The 26,803-nt window shown below is 36.2% G+C and overlaps 1 long non-coding RNA gene across 1 annotated transcript; it reads left to right on the forward strand.

The window, feature by feature from the left end:
* Positions 1-13,831: 13,831 nt before the first annotated feature.
* On the forward strand, positions 13,832-23,110 carry LOC120101586 (uncharacterized). Its single transcript, XR_005502267.2, has 2 exons — positions 13,832-14,009; positions 21,836-23,110. It is a non-coding gene; the product is annotated as an uncharacterized LOC120101586 (long non-coding RNA).
* The last annotated feature ends 3,693 nt before the right edge of the window (positions 23,111-26,803 follow it).

Genomic DNA, 26,803 nt, shown 5'->3' on the forward strand with positions numbered 1-26,803 from the left:
GCGGGTCACATCTCATCCTCAGAGAGAGAGAGAGAGAGAGAGAGAGAGAGAGAGAGAGAGAGAGAGAGAGAGAGATAAATTGTTGATTTTCTTTTAGACCTCTATGACTTGAAAGTGTTTATTTTTATTTTTCTTTATGGTTAGGTGCCTGTTTATGCCACAAATGTTGATGTTTCAAAATGCCTCAGATGTCACAAGAGGAGTAAGATCCTCTCCAATGAAATTACATGAGGTTGTGAGCTGTTGTCATGGGTACTGAGAAGCACCTTTGTGTTTTCTGGAAGAACAGCACACATTCATAGCTACAAAGACAACTCTTCATCATAGCTTTCTAATTTTTACATGATCTAGGACTCCAGTGGATATAATGGTATTGCTTACATGTAAGCAAGTCCTCTCACCTCAGTCAAAATAATCTAAAATTCCTTGACAAGCACCTGCAGAAATTTGTCTCCAAAATGGTTTTAGATAAAAGTTGGCTAGCAATATAAATAACCACATTCTTCTTTTTTTGCCATATATTTGATAACATTGATATAAAACTCACTAATGGTAAAAATAGTTACCAAGGAGTAGGCTTCTGGTGTTGACATTTGGCCACGTGCCTCTTATGTCCCCAATAGTTTGTTAGATGAATCTAGTCATGTTTATAGGTACAGAGTTTGTACAATTATATAATCAGAGGTGAATGGATAATTCTGGTGGGAGTTTAAGATATGAAATGGCCTTTATAAATACAGAGAGATCAGTCTTGTTCTGATGATTCAGATAGATAGAAATAATAATGTTATTGAGAATTGGATTAGAATTCATTCCTCTTGAACTTAGGCAAGGAACTTGACATTTTTGTCCATTTTGAGAAACTTGATTCAGCATAATTGCATCTGTCAGTAGAGAAATATAGAAATATTGAACTAAATCAATGATAGATATCAGAGAATGGACTGTGTTTGGAAGCCAGTTTGTAAGAAATTGTCTTCTGTGGTTGTGTAGATAGGAGTTATGTCTTCCTTTAGGCTCTATAACCTGAAGTTATTATCATACAAAGGTGCACATATTCTCTATTAGCTTTGGCTTATCATTTTTATTACATTTAAAACTCAAATTACAAAATGTAAAATTCAGCATGATAGTCAGATATAATAGCATTTTTATGTAATATATTTATGACTGCTTCTATTATGCTTAAAACTTATTCAAACATAAGAGAATGAAATTGTTTTACTGTCTGGATAATAAAGATAATCATATTAGCCACATCCACTGATTGCTTAATAAATGTGAAAAACTGTTCTAGGCACTTTTTAATAATTGTCATAACTTTCCAAAAATAAAGGAACAGAGGCTTAGAGAAGTTACGTAAATCAGTTAAGGTGCCCTCCCAAGTTGGCCTTCAGAAAACCATTCTGAACAGAAACTTATCTGCTCTAAATCTTAGGTAGTAAGATACTGTTCTAAACACCATCTGCTCCAAAAGGTACCTACGATTAATAATGACTAAGAAGCTTTTATCACGTTTACACCAGCACTGACTTTCCTTGACACAAAAAGATTAAAGTTATTTTGACCATTTTGCCATGGCTTTCATAAAGAATGGCTTATGTTTAAAAGAAATTCTTTATCTGTACTTATAATTTGATTGATATCAGGAAACCATGATATCAACTATGAAAATTAATTGTATGGCAATGAATGTATATCACATTTCCAATATTAATGCTAATCTTTTTTTTAAAAAGAAAAGATAAATTCTTACAATTTTCAGCATTTCTCTCTGCTCAACAAAATGGCATTTTCTTTCACTTCTTGAAGTTAACTTTATATAAAGTCTATCCTTTACCTCTTGTTGTATATGTATTTGTTCCACTGACAAACATAATATGTCTTGGCAATGTTCAACTTATTCAGTGGCATTTTTTATTTAAGCTACTCTCATTTTAAAGGATTTTTAGAAATATTCTTGAGTCTAATAGGTCAACAATTTATAAAAAGAACAAAAAGGGTACTTTGGTAATTTATTTAAAAGCCTGTGCAGGAAATGTCATGGTAAAGTTTAGACAGTTGTTTTGTTCAACAAAATAGGATTTTGACTTATATAAGAAGGCTGCATTACCAGTTGAGCATTAAATGCCATTAATCTTAAATATTTTAAAGAGGCTTTAATGTTTCCTATTGATAATGACAGCGTGTATTGATAATTCTAAATTGTATTTATAGACTCATTAAAGCGAACCTTGGAATGGTGTCCTAGTATGAGAATAATGTAACTGGTGTCATGGAATACAGTTTCATATTGGTGAGTGTGTATTCAAACTCTCCTTGTAAGAATCTAAAGGATCTGATTGCATTTCTTGCCTTTCTTTCATATACATTTCATTATTTTCTCATTGCACCATCATATATATTGACACTTCTGTATCAAAGCCTGTGATGTATTTTAGGAATAGTGGAAATATGGGTCATGTAACTTTAAAGAAACATTTGCAGAAAACAGCAAACAAACAATCCTATAAGATGAGATAGATTCCATATCATGTGAGTTAGTCTTTATTCTCATTTTTCTTATCAGCAGATACAAATATGTTTAAAGGGGGCATAGTTTTGTATAAAAGATCACAAAAAGGAAATACTCAATTTTCCATTATGTACCTTATAATTTGTCTCACAATTAATCCAGCATTTACTATAGTCAAGTGATCATTTTGATAACTTAGTAAATTATTTATAGCAATCTGCAGAAATTTCTTATCTTAGCAGTGTTTTAAACATTACTAAAATATTTTTTCACAAAATACTTTTCATATGTTATTATTTCAAAAACATTTCACTGGAGGGCATATTAATTGAAAATAGCTAGGTAGTTCTTTTAATATAACAGGTGCATAAATTCTCTGGGTATTTCAGACAATTTTCATCGTATTTTCCCATCTCCCCAAACTTTTCCCAAATCCAATCCTACCTCCCTACCACCCAACTTTATATCCTCTTTCCCTCCATCTCCTCTGACCCCTTTCAAAACCTATGGATTCTAGTTTTTGCAGTCCTAATACTTTTGGATATAATGTCTGCCCAGGAAAGTGGTCAACCTACCAAAACTCATACCCTTAAAGAAGACAGACTGTGGCTATTAAATGCCAGTAGCCACCAGCTTTGTGCCCATCCCACAACACATGCTGGTTCTGTCTGGCCTATAGTTTGAAGGCATTGTTAAGTTCACACAGTCACTATGAAGTCACATGTGCATCTGCCCTGTTATTTCTGGAATGCCTTGCTTCCTTGAAGTCATGCACTGCTTTTGGCTCTCGATACCTTTCTGTCTCTTCTTTCATGATTATTACTGAGTCTTCAGGGAAGGGCTATGATATAGATGGCCTCTGTAGCTGAACACTGCAGTGTCTTGTGCTATGCATGTTGATCAGTTGAAAATCTCTGTCTTAATTGCCATCTACTGTTAGAAACAGCTTCTCTGATAAAGAGACAGATACAATGATAAATGAGTATAGTGACAAGGAATTTGAAGTCATTTTTAAAATGAGTAAGTTATCCTTTAAAGCCTATAACCTATCAATTCAAGGATTTCTTTTCTCCAGTGATGTTTCTGTGTATGAGTTCTATCTTGTGAAGCATAATTTGAATAAAAGCAGAAAATCGTCAGTTACACTCATAATATTTGTACCATATTGTTTCAACAGTGGGCATATCTTCTTATTTCAGTAACTATTGTAGTTAACAGGAGTCATTGCTAGGTAATAATGGTGTTTATTTTTCTCTTGTGGTAGTGTTCATAGACCATTCCAACACTATGAAAACTAACCAGTGGATGGTTCTTAGTGATACATAAATAACTACGTTTAGGAAACATAATCTTTTTTTTTTGCAGAGGATTACTATTAATTTGTATGTATTTTAATTTTGTACATGAAACATTTCTAATTATATAAAAAGAATTTTTGGTAGATTTTAAAGGACTTTTATATATAATTATTGTTTTGACATAAGGGTAATTTGTTTTCTTTCCCTATTTTTCCCTTTATTTCCTCCTCTTTTATTGTTATCTGTCCTAAAACTTCAATAACTGCACTATAAAGGAATATGGAGAATGAACATACTTATCTTGTTTATGATGTTAGTGGAAATGTTCGAGTATGTCTCCACTTAGCATGGTGATGACTGTGGTCTTGTGTATTGCCTTTATTATGCTGAGATATGTTGGTTGCACAGCTAGGTTCTCTGTGACTTTCATCATGAAAAGATGGTAAATTTTGTCAAAAGCCTATTCTGATCAAAAACAGAAATATTGAAAACAAAATTACGACATAAAGTCAATATTAACATTAAGACACAGTTAAAACACATTTTCATGACAGTTATTCATTAATCATTCAGACTATGTAAAACAAATTGGAATTTTTATATAAAAGACATAAAATTTTAGATGTTTAATATTAATATAATTTATATTCATAAGACATGTATAGGTAGGTGTGATTTGCCCAGGGAATGGCACTATTAAGAGGTGTGGCATTTTTGGAGTAGGTATTGCCTTGTTGAGGTGTCTTACTGTGGGGCTGGGCTTTGAAACCCTCCTCTTAGCTGCCAGAAAGTAGATATAGAGCTCTCAGCTCCTCCAATGCCATGCCTGCCTAGATGATAATGGACTCCTCAGAACCTGTAAGTCAGTCCAATTAAACAATGTCCTTTATAAAAGGTGCTTTGCTCACAGTCTCTTTACAGCAATAGGAACTCTAAGACTAAAGTTAGTACCAGGGACTAGAGTATTTCTGTGATAGGCCTGATCATGTTTTTGTTTGGAAGAATGTGGTTTTTTTGGACTTTGGATTTGAATTTGGGTAGGGGGAACAGTTGTTTTTGTTTTATCTTAATTAGGTTAGCCAGAATTGCCTCAATATCTTAATCACCACAACTTCGTCATATCACTGGGCATCCTGACATCAGATGTATCTCTCAGAAAGGTCACAAGTTTGTCATAGGCATCCTGACCACCAGATGTTTTTCTCAAAACCTTGTTTTCACAGCTTTGTTTTTCACATCTGTGAAACCTTATTTCTTCATTCCCCTTTTTCTTTTGTCATGGTTTTAATCTTAAAATCACAACCCAGTCTCATCACTAGTGATAAGCCTGTATTGTTGCCTTAACAAAATGTTCTCTAATAAGCAATAAACCAGAGTTGTGAACCAAGGGGGAGAATTGAACCAGGTTTCAAATCACCTTTTGTCTTGAGCTCTCTCTCCTTAAAAACTTTATTCTAATCCTTCTCTAATCTTAGCCAAATTGTCTTTAACTCTTCCTGAATGATCTATATAAAAATAACATTCTTCTTTTAATGCAGCACACAGGGTTCCTTCTTTAAGGAATAACAGTAGATCCAATCCTATCTTATTCGGTAGGACTATCTCTGAGAGGGAGGTCAGGGATTCTTGGAGTTTAGTTAAGGTCTTTTCTATTCTTTCTACATCCAAGTCAATGGCAGTTCTCAATTCTCCATAAGCCTTGTGTGGCAGATGTCCCTGTAACTGCCCCTGCAGCACCTAAACTCAGCCCTAATATAACTGCCTGAGTAATTCCCAACTCTCTTTTGTGCCTTTCCAAGTCTCTAGCATCAGGATCCCAATAGTTGAGTATATCTTTATAAGGATGGTATAACAGTATAGGCACTATCTAAACTAACACACAAAAGTCATAATTCCCTTTTAAAACTTTCAAATTTATATTGGTTGGGATCCCTGAGGTGCAGGCCCAAGAAGTGTTAAGAGTAATATCTTCATAGTAAGGGGATGTTACATCATTTGCAATAGAAATCAAGCCTACCCCCACACCTACATTTTAGGGGCCTATCTCAACGGAACCCAGGGCAAACATAAAATTCTTGTTTCCAAAGTACACTCCTCAAGTGAGCATTACAGCAACCCCCCAGTCATGTCTCTGGTGTATCCACTTATCTGACTTGTAGGTTCAGGGAGCTTTTTAAAGATCTGAGTGTCCCTCTAGGTCCCAGCCCCCCAATCCCAATAGCTAGTATGCAGCTGGTGAGGGCTGACACTTGACGGCCGTCTGGGTAGTCAGCAGCACCAGGTAAGGTCCTTTCCAGTGAGGCTCAAGTGTCTGGGCTCAGTGTCGTCATATGTAGGCCGAGTCTCCGACCTGGAACTGGAGATGTCTCAGGGATCGCTGGGGCATAGGCTGCTGCCAGCTACAATCAGACTTCTTTCTGTATCATCTGTAGGACTTTTAGTCTGGCATACAAATCATTATTACTATGACATGTTGGTTCAATAACATCATCTAATACAACCAGAGGAGCCGAGGCCCCATATAAAATCTCAAAGGGGTAAGGCTGGATCTGGAAGGGGTATTTTTTGCTCTGAAGAGAGCAAGAGGGGAGGAGTACCACCCAGTCTCCATGGTCAATTTGGTCAAGGTCTCTTTTAGAGTTCTATTCATTCTCTCTACCTGTCCTGAACTTTGAGGTTTGTAAATGCAATGTAATTTCCAATAGACCTCTAAATACCTGGCCACAACCTGGATTACCTGGGCAATGAAGACAGAGCTGTTGTCTGACCCGAATACCTTAGGCACCCCAAAACCGGGGGAAGGTTTCTTCCAGTATCTTCTTGATGACTACCGAGGCTGTCTCTTGCTTGGTGGAGAAAGCTTCTACCCATCCTGAAAAGTTATCTACCAACACTAGGAGATACTTGTAACCATATTTTCCTGGTTTTATCTCAGTGAAGTTCACTTCTCAGTACACTCCAGGCCAGTCCCCACAGAGCCTCTTGCCAGAGTTTACCTTATTCCTGCAAACATCGGTGCACTATCTGCTCCACAATATACTTGAGACCTGGGATATAATATTTAGTTTTTGAAAATGTCTGGATGAGTTTGCTTACCCCTTAGTGTGTCTATTTGTTTTATCATGGCCTCTGCCTGTTTTTGTAACAGGATCTTCTTTCCAGTTGAGGTGTACCAGAGTCCCTTCCTTGGCCTGCCTGGATCACGGAGGGCCCTTAACAGAGCTAGATTCTCTTCTTTGCTGGTGGGCTGTCCATATAGATGTTAAGTCTCTTTCCAAGCTCAAGGGCTTTGGTGAAGGCAGCAAGCTCTGCCCTCTGAGCAGAGGTGCCTTCTAGTTGGGCCTGAGCCCATATGACTCTGTTTCCATGTACCCTGCCACCCCAGCCCGTCTTTTTCTTTCCTCTAAGATGCTACTCTCATCCATGAACCAGGTGGCATCTGCCCCCTCCAGTGGCTGGTCCATCATATCTTTATGCTACTCCAGTGCTTCAGTAAGCACCTGCTGACAATCATGAAAGGGGGCAGGGTGTCTAGGTCAGGATCTGGGAGCAGGGTTTCAGGGTTCAGACTCATAGGGGCAGTCTGGGATTGCAAGGAACAAATGGGATACCCAGCCCACGCCAAGGTCCACTGTTCTTCGGGTAGTACATGAGTATTGTTTGTTGCCGGTAGCCCTCTGTATCCAAGATCTTTTGCTGGACACTGGCCCATTTTTGCGTAGGAGCACAGAGTGCTGGGACCCTGAATTCACAAAACAACTGGGTGGGCTTCCCTTCTATCTTTGTGCATTGCCAGCACTCTAGGACTGAGAGGCTTGCCTTCAGGGACACTGGAGAGGCCCCTCTTCATTTTCCTGAGGCAGTCCCTGACCCAGTGTTCTTTTTCCTTACAGTAGACACACTGATCTTTAGCCAGAAATTCTCTTCTGTTGCCAGGTACTGTCTTCTTAGGTTCCCTAACTACTGTGGCCAGTATAAGTTCCTCTCCTGTCTTTTTATCTCTCTTTAGTTCTCTACCTTCCTCTTCTTTCTGTCTCTTTTCTTCCCTAGCTTCCTGCTCTTTTCACTTTCTTTCCTCTTTCTCTTTCTCAGTCTCTCTGTTAGGATATCCTCTGCATCTTCCTCTACAGCTACTAGATGCTGTCCACTTATGTGACCACAGTCTTCAGTTGGAGTAGGCAGAAGAGCCTGTGCCAAGACTTTCTCCTGATATCTAGGATAAACAGAGCCAAAACCATTTCTGAATTCTGACTGGCAAAACAAAGTTCCTCACAGTTTGCTGCAGATTCTCTCTGAAACTACTTTAGGGGCTCCCCTGTGCCCCTCCCAACCTGGGGCATTTTGACCACAGGGTCAGGTACTGGTTGCTGCTGGGATAGGATCAAAGACACTCTCTATGTCAATGATGACTTAACGGGGAAGGTGACTTAATGCTGGAGACTGACTCCTCTCTTAGAATAGGGCCAGCAGATAAGGGGAAGAAGGCAGGCTCCCTTAAAGATAGTTCTCTTAATGACTGCTCCCCTTCTGTGAAAAATGTTGTTGCTTTTTGCCCTTGTCCAAAAAGATTGCCTGAGGCTAAGGTAAAGAGATTTCAATTAAAGGCATTGACAAAGGATGTCTCAGAAAAAGCCAGCATAGACTTTGAACTCTGGTTTACTTTTACAAAGAGTGTTTGATCAGTTGTAGAAAGCTTAGAAAGAAAAAAATAAAGGTTGGTTCCAATAATAAAGGGGCACCAGGAAGTGAAATGGAGCTAAATGCTGTGTTTAAGAAGATAAGTAGAGTAGGGGTGTGGTGATCTCAGGGCAAGATCCCACCCAGTTAAACTTATTGTTTGTGTTTAGAGTTGAATAAAATACAGTTATGTCACGTTAGGTGTTATTACCTAGTTATTGTTTTCATTTGTACTTTTAATCTGGAATGAATTACAATCCATAAATGGAGGGTACACTTGTGATCCAGAGTTGAGGCTGGAAGACACAGGCTTTCTGATCTAGATCTTGGGCCATGAAAAGCTTAGGCTCAGGTGTGCTAGTACACACCTTTAATCCCAGGAGACACAGGCAATCAGACCTCTGAGATCAAAACCAATCTGAGACAGATAAAGTTCTAGAAGAAAAGCTTAGGCCCAAGCACTCTGATACATACCTTTAATCCCAGCATTCAGGAGACAGAGGCATGCAGATCTCTCAGTTCAAGGTCAATTTACAAAGAAAGTTCTATGACAGCCAAGTTTAGGCAGTGAAAGAAGTGGAAAACAGATAGATGGTGATATCATAATAGAACAAGGGGGCCATGTTCTAGCTCCAGCAAGCAGCAGAACTCAGCAGCTTTAGCCATGTGGCTCTGGCTCTAGAGTCAAGAATAGAGGGGACATCTGGGACAGTTGATGTTGGCTAGCTGAAGCTAAGAATTTAGTGGTGATTAAGAAGAGATAATCATCACTGAGGTGAAACCTTTTGAAAAGTGTTTTCTAAGAGCATAAAGAAGCTGTGCTCCAGAGATAGCCATGGTTGGACCTCATGCGCAGCTGCACTTGGTAATGTGTAAGAATTACCCAGGTTTTGAAGGCATGAAGGGGTCATGGAGAGCAGCTGATGCTTGCCACAGTGGGAGACCAGGGAAAATGATTGGTGAAGGTGCAGCCTCACTTGCAGTTGACAGTCCAGTACTAAATGGGTTATGCAAAGGAATTGAGGCTTGGTACCATGAAGGTAGCCTAAGAAAGACTATTGGTAAAGTTTAGTTGCAGTGGAAGTCTTCACAAATTGGAGGTGCCAGTACCATGGGATGATCACTAAGAACAGCAGTGGCAGTGGAATGGAATCAAGGAGAACCTAGAGTGCTACAGAGGCCAGATCTGGCGAAGTGACCCAAGCCTTTTGTATGAGCCCAGAAAATCATGTGTGAATACCAAGCGTTGGAACAAGAAGCTGTAAAACTGAAGTTGCCTTGCATACCCCAAGATGATAGATCTGTAGGATACATTGTGAGGAAAGCTGAAATCAGGGAGTGGAATCAGTCCAGAAGAAAGAGTTGTGTTGCAGTCATCAAAGCTGAAAGATATTGGACATACAATATGGAGATGCAAAATTTAGAGTTTGCACAGGTAGTTCTTGGTCTTGCTTTGGTCCAGTATTTCCTTACCATGACATTTTAGAATGGTAATGCATATCCTGTGATGTTGGAGGTATGTGATATGCTTTTTTATATTGATTGTACAAGGGATTACAGTTAAGTGATTAGATGTATCTCAGAAGAGTCTTTGAATTTTGGACTTTAACTTTCTTAAGATTGCTGTAGAATATGGGGACTTTTGAAATTGTACTAAATATATTTCTTATTACTTGATGACTAGATACGACCCCTAAAGACTCGTGTTCTTGAACAAGCCTACTAGGACCAAGGAATAGACTATAGTGGTTTGAATAGGTTTGGCTGTCATAGACTCATGTGTTTGAATATGCTTGGCCCAGAGATTGGTGGGTCTGGGTAGGAGGTGTGGCCTTGTTGGAGTAAGATAGGCTTTCTTAGAGAATGTGTGTGGGCTCTGAGTGTGGGCTTTGAGCTCTCCTAGCTGCCTGGAAACCAGTATTCACTTTACTGCCTTTGGATCAAGATATAGAGCTCTTAGCTCCTCCAGCACTATGCCTGCCTGGATGCTGCCATGCTTCCTGCCATGATAATGGAGTGAACATCAGAACCTGCAATTCACCTCCAATTAAAAGTCTGCTTTTATAAGAGTTGTCTTGGTCGTGGTGTCTTTTCACAGCAATGGAAACCCAAAGACAATATGTTTCTTTTGTCAAGATCTAGGAAGTCATTTAAAGATGTGTAGTGTGGTCTTTCATTGATTGAGTCTAAATCAAATAGAGCAGACAGGTTTGTGGCCTTGATGTTTGAAATGTAACTGAACTCCCAGAACCTTAAAATAAATTCCTGCTGATTCACCATGAAGGTTATTTTTTTTTAAGAAATATTTAAAAAAAATCCAGAGAATCATCAACTAACTGTCCCTGGGCCATTTTTGGTCAGAGACTTTTAGTGACTGTTTTTATTTCCATTTGGGTTACGGGACTGTTTAGATAATTTAATGGATCTGGGTAACTTTGGTTAATCATATCTGTTTACAATATCACTCATTTTGCTTACATTTTCTAATTTTGTTAAGAACAGGACTTTTCAAGTAAACAATAGTTTTTTTTTAATTTCCTTAGTTTCTGTTGTTATGTCTCCCTTTTCATTTCTGATTTGTTAATTTGGATATTGCCTCTACTTATTTTAGTTAGTTTGGCTAAGTGTCTATCTTGTTGATTATCTCAAAGAACAAGATTTTGGTTTTGTTAATTAACATTCTAATGTTATCATTTGTTAGTTATTTTCAAGATTGTTAGTATTCTATTTTACAACTGAAAGAAAAAGGCAATTTAAGAAGATATTAAACATTGTGAGCACATACATGATGAACACCCATAGTATACTGGCATAAGACAGATGAACTTCATAAAGGCTTCAAAAATATTAAAAATTTGAAATGAATCAATAATACCATGGTGGTGTTATTTTATAATAACCTAGGTAATTAATGCTTTCTTGTCTATTTATTATTTTGTATTAATTTTTGTAGGCTATTTGCAGCATTAAATGTGTTATAGATTCTGAGTTTAACACATATTAAAATATAAAGAGTATACAAAGTAAAATTATAAACAAAATAAAATTTTAGAATGTTACTTGTAAAATCAACTATGAAATTTAAATTTTTGTCACAAAAAACCTAAAAAGAAAAAAATTATGAAGCTAAAATAAATCACTTGACAAGAGATGTGTGTTCCAAAAAAATTGTTACATATTACATATATGTCTGTGTATGTGTATGTATATAATTATTTTATAATTGATGTTGTTAGTTTTTCTGCTGTGTTCTCATGTTTCACTATTAAGTTGAGCAATTTAGCATAGTTTTGCTTCTCTTCTATCTATGTTTTTCTACCAAATTTTGTTATTCATATTTAGAATATTACATTTTAAATATTTATAATTATGATATACACAGAGATGTTCATAATAATTTATGGTTTTATACTTTCTAAATATGGTATAACTACATGTCTAATCCCATCCTTATTCTTCTCATGCTGCCTGCCACTAAGACAGAAGCAAAAACTGAATAAAATCAAACAATTAAAACGAAAAAGTAAAAACAAACCCAAATATTGTGTGATCCCGTAGGATAAGTGTCAGAAAGTATGATGTGTGTACTTTTTCTTCCTGTGTTCCTACATTGTTCTTCTTGATGCTTGTGTTTTGTAGGGCAGGAGTTGATTTTCTTCTTCTTCTTCTTCTTCTTCTTCTTCTTCTTCTTCTTCTTCTTCTTCTTCTTCTTCTTCTTCTTCTTCTTCTTCCTCCTCCTCCTCCTCCTCCTCCCCCTCCTCCTCCTCCTCCTCCTCTTCCTCTCCTCTCCTCCTCCTCCCCTCCTCTTCCTCCTCCTCCTACTCCTCCTCTGCCTGCTCCTCCTCCTTCTTTTCCTCCTCCTCCTCTTCCTTCTTCTTCATTATTGTTTTTATTTAATATGTCTTTATGTGTTTCTGTCTGTCTGTGTGTGTGTGTGTGTGTGTGTGTGTGTGTGTGTGTAAACATATGTATGTGTTCTCACATGCACATGTAACACTGTGCTATCTGGAAGTCAAAGGACAAATTGTTGGAGTTAGTTCTTTCCTTCTGCCTGTGCATTCTGGGCTAACTAAGCATATTTGGCTTAGTAGCAAATACCCTTGAGGCATCTAGCTAGCCCGATCATGAAATTCATATCTAAGGCAAATGTTCTAATTCATTTGTCTTTGTGGCTGTGATAAAATGCAAGCCAAATGCACTTTGGGAGAAGAAAGGCTTTATTTCACATTATAAATTACAGTATAAAGGTAAGTCATGGCAGAAACTCCAGGCTGGAACATGGACATAGGAACTGGAGCAGAGACCACAGAAGAATGCTGGTTGCTGAATTTCTGGCTCACATGGAAGCTTCCTTTCTGTATTAGTTGGGGTTCTCTAGAAGAAAAGAACCAATAGATTGAATCTATACAAAAGGGAGATTTATTAGAGTAATTTACAGGTTATCATCTGGCTAGTACATCCGTGACTGCTTCCCAAATGGAAGTCAATGAATCCAATAGTTGTTCAGTCTGAGGCTGGATGTCTCAGCTAGTCATTGGTATCTGTCTGAATCCTAAAGAAATAGGTTCTAATGTCAGTGAAGAGGTAATAATGACAATGACAGATGAGCATCAGGACAAATGAGCTTGCTAATGAGAGTGAGGGCAAGCAAATTAAAAGCATATGCTTAATTCTTCTATATCCCTTTAATAAGCTACCAACAGAAGGTGTGGCCTAGAATCAAAGTGTGACTTGGGACCTTAAGTGATCCAGTTATCACCGGTGTGCCCATCTGATTAAGTTAGTCAATTCAAGGTATAGTCAAAGTGACAGCCAAGAATAAACATTGCACTTTCCTGTACAGCCCTGGCCCTCTATGAAAAGTATCTTCTACAGTGGACTGAACCCTCCTACATTAACTAGCATGCAAGAAAATGTTCCACAGATGTATCCAAGGTCTATTTATTGGAGATAATTCCTCTATTGAGGTCTCTACTTCCTAAGTGTCAACTGTGGCTAACTCTGAAATGAACCACTTTTTGAGCTGGGACCAGTCATGATTATCGTATTTAATCTAATTACCTACTAAATCCCTAACTTCAGATACAATTACAATGGAGTGATGCCTCAGAATGTGAAATTGGAAAAAATATTCTCCATTGAAACTTTTGTAGGCACAAGATTTTACAAGGCAAAGAAATGTGAAAGGAAAAATCCTTTACCCCCATTGTGACCTCCAACAGTGAGGACAGGCTTTGTGACCTCCAACAGTGAGGACTACCTTTGTGACCTCCAACAGTGAGGACTACCTTTGTGACCTCCAACAGTGAGGATAGCCTTTGAGAGAGAGCCTTTCACCACCATTGCACTGTAACTGGCTATCAAGGACAGAGACCATGGTGGTCGATCTATGCATCTGTGCAGTAATGTGACAAAAGTAAACTATGTTTATTGTGAAGTCACTGAGATACTGAAGTGTTACTGTGTTGTGTCAGGAAGAATCCTGAACCCCAGAGGACCACCAAGGAGCCATTTCCAATGTAATCACATTAGTTTTTTCCTTCCTTCCTTCCTTCCTTCCTTCCTTCCTTCCTTCCTTCCTTCCTTCCTCCCTCCCTCCCTCCCTCCCTCCCTCCCTCCCTCTCTCTCTCTCTCTCTCTCTCTCTCTTTCTTTCTTTCTTTCTCAAGTTTGGAAGGGAAGGTAGAGCAGCCCTCAGCAGTACAAGGTTTTATAGGGAATGAGAGTAAGTGAGGGGGTGTCTAGACTGGCAAGTATCTAATAGAATGATCCTTGTAAGCCCACAGGTGGGTGTTTTAAAGCAATCAGACTAATCTTTGATTAACAGTTGCTAGGAAGTAGCTAAGAATTAATTCTGGGGTATGGGCCAAGGACAAGCCGGGGATCCTTCCTAGTACTTGGGTGTAGCTTGGGTTCAGCTGCAGATCAAGTTCTCAGGCCTTTTTTTCCTTTTAAAGTGGAGTCTGGTTCTAAGGTGGAGTAGGTTTTGCCTCTCAGCAGTAACTTACCTCACCTATATGCATATACTAAGATCTATAATTTGATGAATAGTTTCCATACATTTTTTCAGTTTCTGTCACTATCTCACAGTCAGATTATTCTTTGTTTATAGAATATAGTATTCTGGACTAGAGAAAGTCTTAACAGTTGAGTAGACAACCTTGTATAGCATAATTTAATTCCCAATGCCCACCGAGGGCAGCCCCCAACTGCCAATAACTTAGCTCCAGGAGCTCTCTCACCCTCTTCTGTCCTACTTGGACTTCTTCACAGGAGACTTACATGAACACAGCAATGCACACATACAAATTACTAAAAAGAAAACTATTTTTAATGAAAATAATTCTATATTATGTCTCTCATAGGCAATGGTATTTCTTCATTAATGTTGAGAATGTAATTATTAAGTTTGCTTTATTAAAAAGTCTATACTTACCATTTTTCACAGGTCTTTACTGTCTAGAATGCTGAACACAGGCTAATTTTTACTCATATTTGATGTTCCTTTCTCTTGGAAATAACAGGAAAGCTTGAATTCTTCATCTTGAGGGATACTATATACATATAGAAAAACACCCAAAACTTCAATGGTAGCAAATTGAGTAACTAGAATTCAAATTTTCAAATGGAAAATTTTACTATATTTCCAGAAAAAAAACCTCCTCTTCAAAATACCTTCTACTTTGGTATTTTACCTTCACCTTCTTAAGGTCAGAGAAACTAATTTTCTTAGTTATTATTTTTTTCTACCCACCCCTACACACAAGGAAAGAGAGGGGAGGGAGGGAGGAAGGGAGGTAGGAAGAGAGAGAGAGAGAGAGAGAGAGAGAGAGAGAGAGAGAGAGAGAGAGTGTAGGTATGTGTGTGACTTATTTTAATTTTCAAAAACTAGAAAAGCAAATGGATTTTCATTGGTCTCTCAATTGAAAGACAAATGGTTAAAAAGCAATGCTAGAAATTTTATAATGAAAATTAACTTATTTTTGATGATAAATTGTATCAGTGGTATACTTTACAAAACACTTAAGAACTACTTCAACAATTTATATCAATGATCTGGTGAGTATATGTGTGCTCTGTCCAACCAGATGTAATCTTAACAGAATTTAATTTCACGTTCTTGGTAAATTTCATTTTATATGTAAGCATGACATAGGAAAAGTGAGAAATAATGTAATCCGTATAATCCTGACTTTTAAAAAGATACAAAAGTTACATTATTTAATGACAAATATGGAGCTTTCCAGACAGTCTTCTGGAAAACGGGATTCTGTTCTAATTTACATTGTCAGGCAACACCACTGATAAGTGCATGAATTTATGAAATTTATTAGAGATTAAATAAATTAGAGATTAAAATTACAGATAAAACCATTTCTTACTTAAATATTCAGAAAATTTCAACATGTATTTTGTCTCATGATATATTCTGGTAAATAATAACCTTTTTAATAGAGGTTTCCCCTGAAGGTCCAACCACAGATATTTGTTTCTCTTTATGGTTGATAGAACTTTGGTAGCTTAAAATAGCTTATAATTACTAGAGGGAATCATTTTGGGAATGTACTAATAGAAGTTGTCTAACAAATTATCTTTTTCTTCATTGGGGCCAAACAACTGATTCATAGAGAATGTACCTACATCCTTTGGACTAATTTGGGAAATGAATGCAACTGTGAACCTTCGTGAGAAGGGGTTTTAAGGGTTTTCTAATCATCCCTCTGTAATTAGCATTTCATTATAAGCTTATATGATATGATACATTTGCTCCGTATCAATCCTCTTCTCTTGAAAAATTTTTTATCATCTTAAGAAACTATGAAAATTCTTTTTCTCGTGGTGTGTGTGTGTGAGTGTGTGTGCGAGTGTGTGTGTATGTGTGTGTGTGTATGTATATATGTACTTGCATGTGCATGCATGATTGGTACCAGTTGAAGCTAGAAGAGGGTGCAGGATGTCTTGGAGTGGGAGCTACAGGCAGTTGTGGGTAGCCTGACTTGGGTGCTAGTAAAATCAAATTCAGAGACTCTGGAAGAGCCACAAGCACTCTCACATGCTGAGTCATCTCTCCAGTTCTTTCCTCATCACCCTTTTTAAAATAGGAACATTCTTAATTGTTTTTAATATGTAGAAACGGTTTCTTTTAAAAGTGACTTTCAACAGACTGCAAAGTTTTCTCCCACTGCATTCAATGCCTTGATTTTTTTTTTATTTTTTCTCTCTGACCTTTACAAGAGCACAAATTTAAAGCTTTAAATACCGAATGTCAGAATGCTTACCTAGAGGCATAAGGAGCTCACTCACAGCAAAGTTATACAGTTCACATACTTTTATATAGTTTCTCTTCTAGGTAGTAAAAGGTTAAACTTACTTTCACAGTGCAAAAGCCAACAGTGACAAATGGAAGGGCATGTTTTTTAACCTTTTAAAAATTATCTGTAATGTTTAAGAAATACCACAGCGAATAAACCACTTTAAATGGAAACATTTATTTTAAAAGACCATGTCTGTCACGACATCTATGTTCCCCTAGCACAGAAACAAATTAGGAAACTATCAGAAAGAGAACAATAGAAATTTAATTTCAAGACAATATTTTGAGTATAAAATGAATGGAGCATTTAATCTGCTCATAGTAAAAATTAGCAATTGTAGTCTTTCTTGCTAAACATCTATGCTAGCGTATTGCTTATACTAAATATATTTGAGTTTTCAGAGTCTGGCTTATATTTTTGCCCACAGCAACAAATTTCTAATAGTTTTTAATTCTGAATAAATATATTCAAGATTTTTCTTTTTTTACTTTCGTGGAAACTCAATTTGAAAAAGATTTTCTCTAACATTGAGAAAGGTTTTAAAACTTTGTGTCAAAATTTCTTATGCCTGAGGAATTTAATGATAGTTCTTAGGCTTTGAGGGGTCCACTGAAAAGATGAGTTTCTCCTCTAACAGTGTTTGCGTCGATTCAGAATACCATGACGATAAATAAGGGAGTGAAACAAGCCAAACTGTTGACGCAGCAACCAGGCTACCTCATTATCAGCGAGAATAGCAAACATGGACTTGTTTGCAGAGATAGATGACATCTGTACAAATAACACTAGGAAAAATTAATTTTTAAAAGGCGATATGTCAGGCACAGTTGTTCAGGGCTCATCCTACTGGCTGATCTTTAGGTGACTATGTTCTTGACCTCTGAGGTTGCAGTGTCTCTGAAACAACAAGGTGGCCTTATTCGATGCACACACAGAGTGCATCTGTGCAAGCTGCACCCTAGTTCTCACAGAACTGCTGAAAAATATGTACCCCGTCAATACTTTTGATCTGGCCTAAACTTGAACCTATTTTTGATTTCAATGTAATTTTACTTTCAACAGCTAGTTTTGCCATTATAAATACATCACTAGACAATGTCAAATTTCATACAAGGTACAGGTAATTATTGTTAGTTAAACACAATTTGTGGTATTGATAAATACTTTTTATTTTCTTCCAAGAATTTATAATTCTAGAATTGATCAAGAAACTTAAAGGAACTCTTCAGGTAAGACCAAGCCTTCTAAACTTTGGGGGTTCTAAAACCTTGGCATACAGGAAAAGGCACATTATTTTATTAGCATCTCAGTCTCTTTTCCTTTTGAGAGGGACCTGTCTAAGTTGTTTTAATGTTCTATAATTCAACACTTTTTATTCATACAAAAGCATTTGTGTTATTTGAATTTTTTAAATTATTTTTAAGGAAACACATTATAGAAGATAGTGACTTTTTTAGGCTTAGATATTTTATACTTCAGTGTAATTTATATCTTCAAATCTTAGATTAAAATTTTGTCCATGAGTTTTATGAATAAAGTAATTTTCTTTTAGTTCTAGATTTTTTTGAAGATGCTCTGTAATCACAATTGGTATGATTTTCCTGAGTGATATGTAAAGACGATTGTATTATTAACTGTATGATATCCTTTGTTTTATTTTCATCATATGTTTATATAGCTTTGGGTATAAAAATATTCATATAGTGCTAGTTACAAATTTTATGAACATGTAAGACAATAATAAAAATGAAAACCAAAACTTTGCCTACATTATGATAGAGAATATTATGTTCCATTACATTAGTTTCAGATAGACATCAAAAATTTTCAGGAGGGCAGAGTCTGCTCTAATCTCAGTCTCTGTTTCTCTCTCTCTCTCTCTCTCTCTCTCTCTCTCTCTCTCTCTCTCTCTCTCTTTCCCTCACCCTCCCTCTCTCCCTCACCCTCTCGCTATCTTCTCTTGTTTTCCTGACATCTATCAAGTTACATTTATTATTTAACCTTCACTATTTACTTGATGTAATATGTTAGCTGAGATGCAAGCTTACAGCTTTTTCATTGTTCCTTACAATGTCTTAAAGCACGGAGACATGGTATCTTTTTTCAGAGAACTGCATTTGGCAGACAGTTTTGTATTTCTTGAAGCACGAATTCATACAAAAATAAATGGCTAAACTTTCATATAGAAGCATAAGAAACTAGCTGAGATGTGATTAGTTCCCTTTCAGGATAGAACAATCTTTAATTTGTCATTTTCTATATACAACTAAAATACAATAATAAGCAAAGTAAATTGTGTCTTCTTTTGGATTTTCAAAGAATGTGAATCTAATTCATGTGCATTTAGAATTGGATACTGACACCACATAGTTGCAGGAGATAATAAAAATACCTTGATTTTCTTCTTTCATTACTGATGATATATTTGAAATATGCTCAGTATGTTTCAGTTAAATACACATAATTTCAAGTTATGTTTCAAAGGTAGATGGCTTCAATTATCTATTAAGAATCCTCTCTTTTCAATTAAAAATGAAATACTTACAAATACGTGGAAAAATTATATAATTTCTGATGCTATTTAAGCAATTATTATTTAAAAGCACCTTCCAGGCTTGCTTTCCATTTGTTAAAGTGTGGGATTTCTATCAAATGTATGGGTATTATTCTTCCAATGTCCATGTTTCTTATTTTTAAGTTAAAAGTTCAGCAGTCTGTAAGAACAAAATAAATCAGCAAAAGAATCTTGTTCTACATTCAAATATACTTTGCTTGAGAGGTCTGCAAGAGTTAAAATTTTGTATGGTATAGCTTTCTTAAATATACAGATCTTTTCTATGGAAAATTAACCATTAAGAAAGGCTGGATTATTGCTGCCCAGGAGAATAGAGTTGAGGTATCTTTAGGAAAACTCTGTAAGATCTTTTTTGTATTTACTGTGTTTAAATGGTAAAAGGAACTCCCAGAACCCTGTATTCCTCCCTATTGGGAAACCATCATGGAGTGAAAAATCTTCACAGAAAACTAATGTCAAGCCTCAAAGAGAACACCAGAAGAGTTCCTCAAACGCCAATATATAACACAGTTCATTTCTTTCTTTATTTTCCTTCATGGATATCCCTAAAATTCTACATGTATATTACATATTTAATCCACATCTAGTCAGATACCCTAGGCTTTAGACTCCACAAATATTAAAAATCTTTGATAAAAACATGTTGGAATAGTATTTTGAATACCTTAACATACATGAAGAGCATAATGAAGGTATTATAGCAATAAACATAATCATAACTTTAAGTTTGCTTACGCATCTGATGTTTTATGTCAGATAATATTTTGAGTAACTTCTGGTAGTAGAAATGGACAGTACTTTATTTTCTAAAATATGAACCAGTCAGCTTCCTTAATACTTATACCAGAAAAGATATTTTAAAATTTGCTCTTGCAGGCTTTATTTTCTTGTAGTGAATAGACACACATCTGTCTATTCTCAGAGCAGCAATATGTTGTCACGTATTGCTATGTTGTAAGTTCCTTTTTGTTCTTGACATTGTAATGTGAATCTTAATTGTAAGATTAGGTGGATTGGTAATCATTTTTTACATTAGTGTGTGTGTGTGCGTGTGTGTGTGTGTGTGTGTGTGTGTGTGTGTGTGTGTGAGAGAGAGAGAGAGAGAGAGAGAGAGAGAGAGAGAATAGAAAAAACAAAAAATCTTGATCTAGCTAATACATTAATTCTTATTTGGAGTAATAAAATTATGGTCTTTCTGGTATATGGAGAGCTAGAAACTGTGACTTCATTAGAGGGAAGGTTGTTGTTTACTGCTTGTGCTTTGATCTGCTTTTTTTGCTTAGTTTCTGTCATGCATTTAGCTTCTGTTTTCCAGCAAATGCCTTGCCAACATGATGCTCTGTCCAGCAGTAGAGGGCAAAGTGTCTATGGTCTGAATCCTCCAAAACCAGGAACCAATGTTGTCAGTTCATATTTGTCAGTGGTTCCTATCAGCTACTGGTTAGTGGTAAGAAAATTAATACAAATTGCCAATCACAATGATATAAAGGTAATAAAAATTTGAACTCATTCTGGGTTCTAGATAATACTTCCTAATTTTTCCTAAGGTTTTAAAAGAAAACAAAATATAATAATAGTTTATTCAAAAAAGTAAAAAATTCTTAACTGTAATAATGTTGCTTATGGAAAAATTGGGTAATATAAAATTAATTTTGTAATTATTAATTACTTATAGGAAGAAGCATTTGCTAACTCATGTTGCTTATCCATGTTGCACAGTTCAACAGCACAGGACAGAGGAAAACTTCTGTTGCACTCAATCCTATGACATTATGTTTTGCATTTCAAAATCACCTTGCACTTTGAAAGACGCTAGTATTCAAAAATCATTTATAAAATCATAATTTCTGTATAAATATGTGTCTATCTACTTTCTTGGGTAAGACATACTAAATTTATAGGAAAGTGCAGGAAGCTGGAGGCAATAAATGCTACTATAGTATGAAATCACAGATGCTTGGCCAAAAGGCTCTACGTTTGAAGTTTTACTGACACACCAGACAGCATAGTAATCATTGCCATTCATACCAGCTTTCCTCCGGGTTAATAAATACGTGGATCAAAACAATGATTAAGTAAATGAACAGTTAATAGAATAGAATAGTAAGTACAAGTTATCTCTTTCAGACGTTGCTCATGTACTTGTGTATATGCAAGAGTGTACATGTGTCTGTCACAGCATGCATGTGGAAGTCAGGGGACAACCTGTGTAAGTTGGTAACCTCTTTCCACCATGTGGCTCCAGGTGACTAGGTCCAGGTTATCAGACTTTTACTGACACCAAGTTCTTTCATGCCAAGCCATCTTACCTGGCCTAAAAATGTTATCTAGATATCAGGGGACTCACATACCAACACACAGATAATTTGTCTAAATAACAGCAAGAACAAAATTGAGCACAACCTTGAATCTATCACATATAGACTAACTAGAGAAATTGTAATAATGTCTCAACAGGTAATGCTGTACAGAAATTAAGCTGAAGTGATGATAATGATTCCAAGGAAGACAAGAGCTTCAACACTCTCAAGTTTTGACTCCTCACTATTCACTGGATTCCTAACAGATTTGCAGTTTCTTGTAAGAGAGGTTTGTATCTTTCCAAAATAACTAATATTGAGCTCAGCCAAACCACACATTCTGGAAAAATGGCAGTAAGTGAGAAAAAGCACATTAGTAACTGCACTTGACTTTCTTTATTTTAGGGGACATGTAAATTTTCAAATAAAAACTATCCATTTGAGATACCATCTATATTAAATACCATAAATGTCAGCATCAAGCATAATTCAGTCCACTCTATGTTGCTTAAGAATGAAACATGACACTGTAAAATGCAATGAAATATAAAATTAACATACTGTCCTAATAGCAATTGAAAAAATATAGGGGATACTAAAGAACGGTCTACAAATTATTGGTAATATTATTTCTTACTCTGGAATTATAAACATGGGTATCAGTTTTATTCTATGTTATAAATATACAGAATTATAATTATATATCTTTTCTATAAGAACATTTTAATAATACTAAGCAGAACTTTGTTATCCATTAGTTTACACACTAAACTCAGTACCAAAAACTAATTGGCACTTGGTAACTATGCATTTTACTAACAGACATAAACCACTTAACACTGCTTCTGGAAAATGAGAGCCTGCAAAATAGGCTACTATTTTTCTTCTTGATTCTTTTTTAATTTTGCTGGAAAATTATATCTTTTTTGGAACTCAAGTAATTACTTTAAATATAATATAAAATAGTAATGAATTCCCTTCTACAGAAACCTTAAATCTATTAGGAGATTAGGAGGAACTTGAAAATATGTTGTCTCATAAAAGTTGATTAAAAAAAATCTATTGCAGGAGGGCCGAGCAGAATGGCAGGGTAGAAACTATGTGCCCTGTGGGTGCTCATTAAAACTACTGGCTGCTTGATTGACTGACCTAAAAAAATGTCTCTAGGAATTTTGCTCAAAATATTGAGTTTTAATAGAACTGCTGAGATTGGACATAACCAGTTTAGAAGTTAATACAGAAACTGAATCCTACTGATAACATCATTCTATGTAGGTGGGTAGAAATTTGTTTTGGGGGGTGGGCAGGAAGAGCAGTTGTTTGGATTTGTATTTTCTTTGAGGTAGAGGTGGTTGGAGTATCTTTTGAAAAGACACAGGAATGACAGGCTCCGGACACAATGGCCGTTGTCCTCAGCTGACTCTTCATCCTCAACTTTTGTTAAAACTCAGTGACTTTTCTTAGGATTTTACCAGTGTGTAGTGACTAATTTCTATAATTTATCATGTTTTCTGATTTTTTTTGTCAATTTTGAAACTGTGCCACGTTAAAAAATAAGCATTGCTTTTAAAAAATTAAATTCAATGTTTGCTTAGTATTTATTTTTCAAAATTGCTAGATTGCAGTTCTCTTTTTAGATGTTATTATGATAAATAGATTGTGTGTATGTACATTGATTATTTAATTATATTTGCTAATTAAGATTCTTAAAATTTGGTACATGATATTTACTTTGTAGAGTCAACTTTCACATTTTTCTTTCACTTCGCTAACTTTTATAGTCAGATTTATTACTGTGGTATTCACAAAATTATTCTTATTGCTCTAAGTACTTGGTTTACTGCATTAAAATTTTATGTGACTATCTGGCTCTAGTATTAAACTACTTTTCTAATATCAATGATAAGGCTTATAACTTACTATATAAGGTAGTGACTGTCTATAGTACCTATTTTCATTGTAGGAAATATTACTCTCTGGTTTGAATGCCAATGGATTCTTTGGGATTGGGGAGTAGGAGTTCTTAATTAGGTATAGAGTGCAGATATTTGGAAGATATACAAACAGATATGACTGTGGTGATGATATGTCATGTGAGATATAAAGAAAAATACTAAAGTACTTCCTAAGGAGTGGATATTAAGAAACAAAGGTAAGAAAAATACTGTTGTTTGTATTGAGCTTAATACGTGGCTAAAATAGCATTTTATTGAATCTGTGTTCCAACCTTTACGATATACACACCATCCCTTACATCCTTCTTCTTCTGATCTTCATACATACTCTCTCTTTCCTTTAAAACCAACAGTCCACCTGATACTGCCTCTTTGTGCATGCCTGGAGGATCATCTATTAGAATACAAGCAGCCTTGCAGACTAAATAACTGAAGAAAATATAGTCTCCTTCCCCAGCAGACATCAGTTGCAAATGACTTTTTACCTAGGGATGGGATCCATAAATCTCCCCATCTTGTGCATAACTTGTGCACGCATTTACAGCTGCTAAAATTTCATGCGTGTGATGGCCAGGCTATGTCCAGACAGTACTGTTTCTTTTCTAGATACTCTTTCAGTATTTCTGCTTTCCCATCTGCAGTGATACCGTGGGATAGCATTGCAATATAGATACACGATGTATCTATTGAAAAACAAATGTAAAAATCCCTTTTATTTGCCTGAGTAATTGTTGTTCTAGAGGGGTACTGCTACATAAGCTCATCCTTTCTAGCTCTTTCTCAACTCTGGTTGCTGGTTTAAGTCAGGTGTTCTGGTTCAAACTTCTTTTCAAGCTAATGGGTTCGAACTGGCTTCTCTCTGCTTCTGGCTGAATTGCTCTGCTTGGACTCAAACTAACCCTCTCAATGCATTCTGATCTGGCCCCTTCTTCTCTGGCTCATTCTGTTTTCACCTGTGCCTAGCGTGTTCTGTCTGAGACTTGTTTATAAGATTGCTCCAGTAAAAATCTCCCTCTGAGCTTCATGAACTGAACTGCCACAAATTCTACCCCACTGCACTGCACTCACTGCACTGACTCACAACTGAATGAACGAACTGAAAAAAGAACTGTACTCCTCCTCTCTCTTTCTGCTCTGTTCTTAAACAGCCTCCCTTTCCTGTGCTGATCTCATGAGAGTTGGATGTGTCCTGATTTGTCACTTTGTCTGCTGCTCAATTAGAGCTTTTAAACATAACTGCTTCTTTCTGTAAACTAACCTTACTTCCATTGTTTTGGATTAAAGGTGAGTTCTAAAGGCAAGTCTGTATTCCAGCCAGAGTAGTCATGTTGCTGGAATTAAAATTTCTCTACAATAAAGAAGCTTCTCTGATAACAGCTGAGAGATGCAATAATGTATGGGCATATAAAAAACAGTTTAAGAGGCAATTAAGTACTATGCCCTTTTACCAGAATAATTGTATTATGTTCTATCCTAAGGCTTATGACTTAACCATTCATTTTGTCCGAGTCTACATTGCCAATGATGAGTCCCATCCTTGGCACAGTTCTTAAATACAATCAGAAACTGCCACTATGTCTAAGTGGCATGTCTTAGCAGGACAGTCATTATTATAGGTTGTAAATTCATTTTAGGTAAGTGTTAAATGTTTTCTGTGTTAGCACACATAGAACCTATAAGGACCCCGAGGACTAAATAGCTGGAATGAAGCTTCCAGGCCAATATCAGTGTGATATTTTTCATGTCCTATAATTCAAGCATGTGGTTGTTTCTCCGGAGTTGGGTCTCATCATCAAGTTTGGAATGTTAATTGGGAACACTGGAAATGCCGTATAAATTGACAGTATACCTATGGTTTCCGCACTGAGCAACAGCTCATCAAACAGTAATCTATATCTAGCATTGGGCTTTCAAATTAGTAGCAATGATGTTTAAAAGAGGCACTGTCATCCTTATTATAGGGTAACACTATCTAAACTCCTTTATATATGTATATGTGTTTTCTCTCTATATATATATGTGTGTACAGGCCCAGGTGTGCGTGTGTATATGTGTGCATGTGTGTGTGCACACATGCACGCATGCACGCACACACACATATATTATATATATATTATATATATAGATATGGATACTATATAGCAAAAGGTTTTCATCTGACATATTCAAAGCTCTTTATTTAGAGCTTTCTGTTTCTATACTCTGCCTTTGAGCCTGACTTCCCAGCCTCCTACTTAACTCTACCCTTATGTTTCATTATTCTCATTTCTCATTCATGCCACCTGTATTGTTGTGTTTCTTGAAACCTTGCTTCATGACATGTTATTGATTTTCTAACTTCCATGTGTACTCCAGTGCAAGTGTGATACCTAGTTTCAAAGATAGCATCCACATATGAGAGATATGGTATTTGCCTTTCTGTGTCTGGGTTATACAACTTCAAATGATTATCACCAATTCCACACATGTGTTATCTCCAAGAATAGAGTATTAACATCAAGTTTTAGATGGCATCCAGGAGCAATGACAATAGCCAGTAGTGTGTGTGTGTGTGTGTGTGTGTGTGTGTGTGTGTATTTGTGTGTGTGTGTCTGTGTGTGTGTGATGTGTGTGGCGGGGGAAGGCACAGAAGTACTTACCTGCAAATATCACAACTTCATCTTTCTTTACAGAAGCATTGTACTCTATAACTTACAGGGATAGGAAAGAAACTCTGAATACAATCCTGTCATTGAGCCCAAAAGTGGACAAATGGAACTTCATGAAACTAAATAAACAAACAAAAACTTTACCAACTGACATCTTATAGAGATTTGTTATATAGCTAGAATAAAAAAAATCTAAATCCTAAGAAAACAGACAACCTAATTAAAAATTATGATACTGAACTAAACGGAACTCTTAAAAGAATGAGCATTTCAATAAGAACTTCAAGACACTGAGGAAAGAAATTGAAGAAGACCTCAGAAGATGGAAAGATCTTCCATGCTCATGGATTGGCAGGATTAATATAGTAAAAATGGCCATTTTACCAAAAGCAATCTACAGATTCAATGCAATCCCCATCAAAATACCAATCCAATTCTTCAAAGAGTTAGACAGAACAATTTGCAAATTCATCTGGAATAACAAAAAACCCAGGATAGCTAAAGCTATCCTCAACAATAAAA

The sequence above is a fragment of the Rattus norvegicus genome, chromosome 3 (assembly GCF_036323735.1).
Source record: "Rattus norvegicus strain BN/NHsdMcwi chromosome 3, GRCr8, whole genome shotgun sequence".
NCBI lineage: Eukaryota > Metazoa > Chordata > Mammalia > Rodentia > Muridae > Rattus > Rattus norvegicus.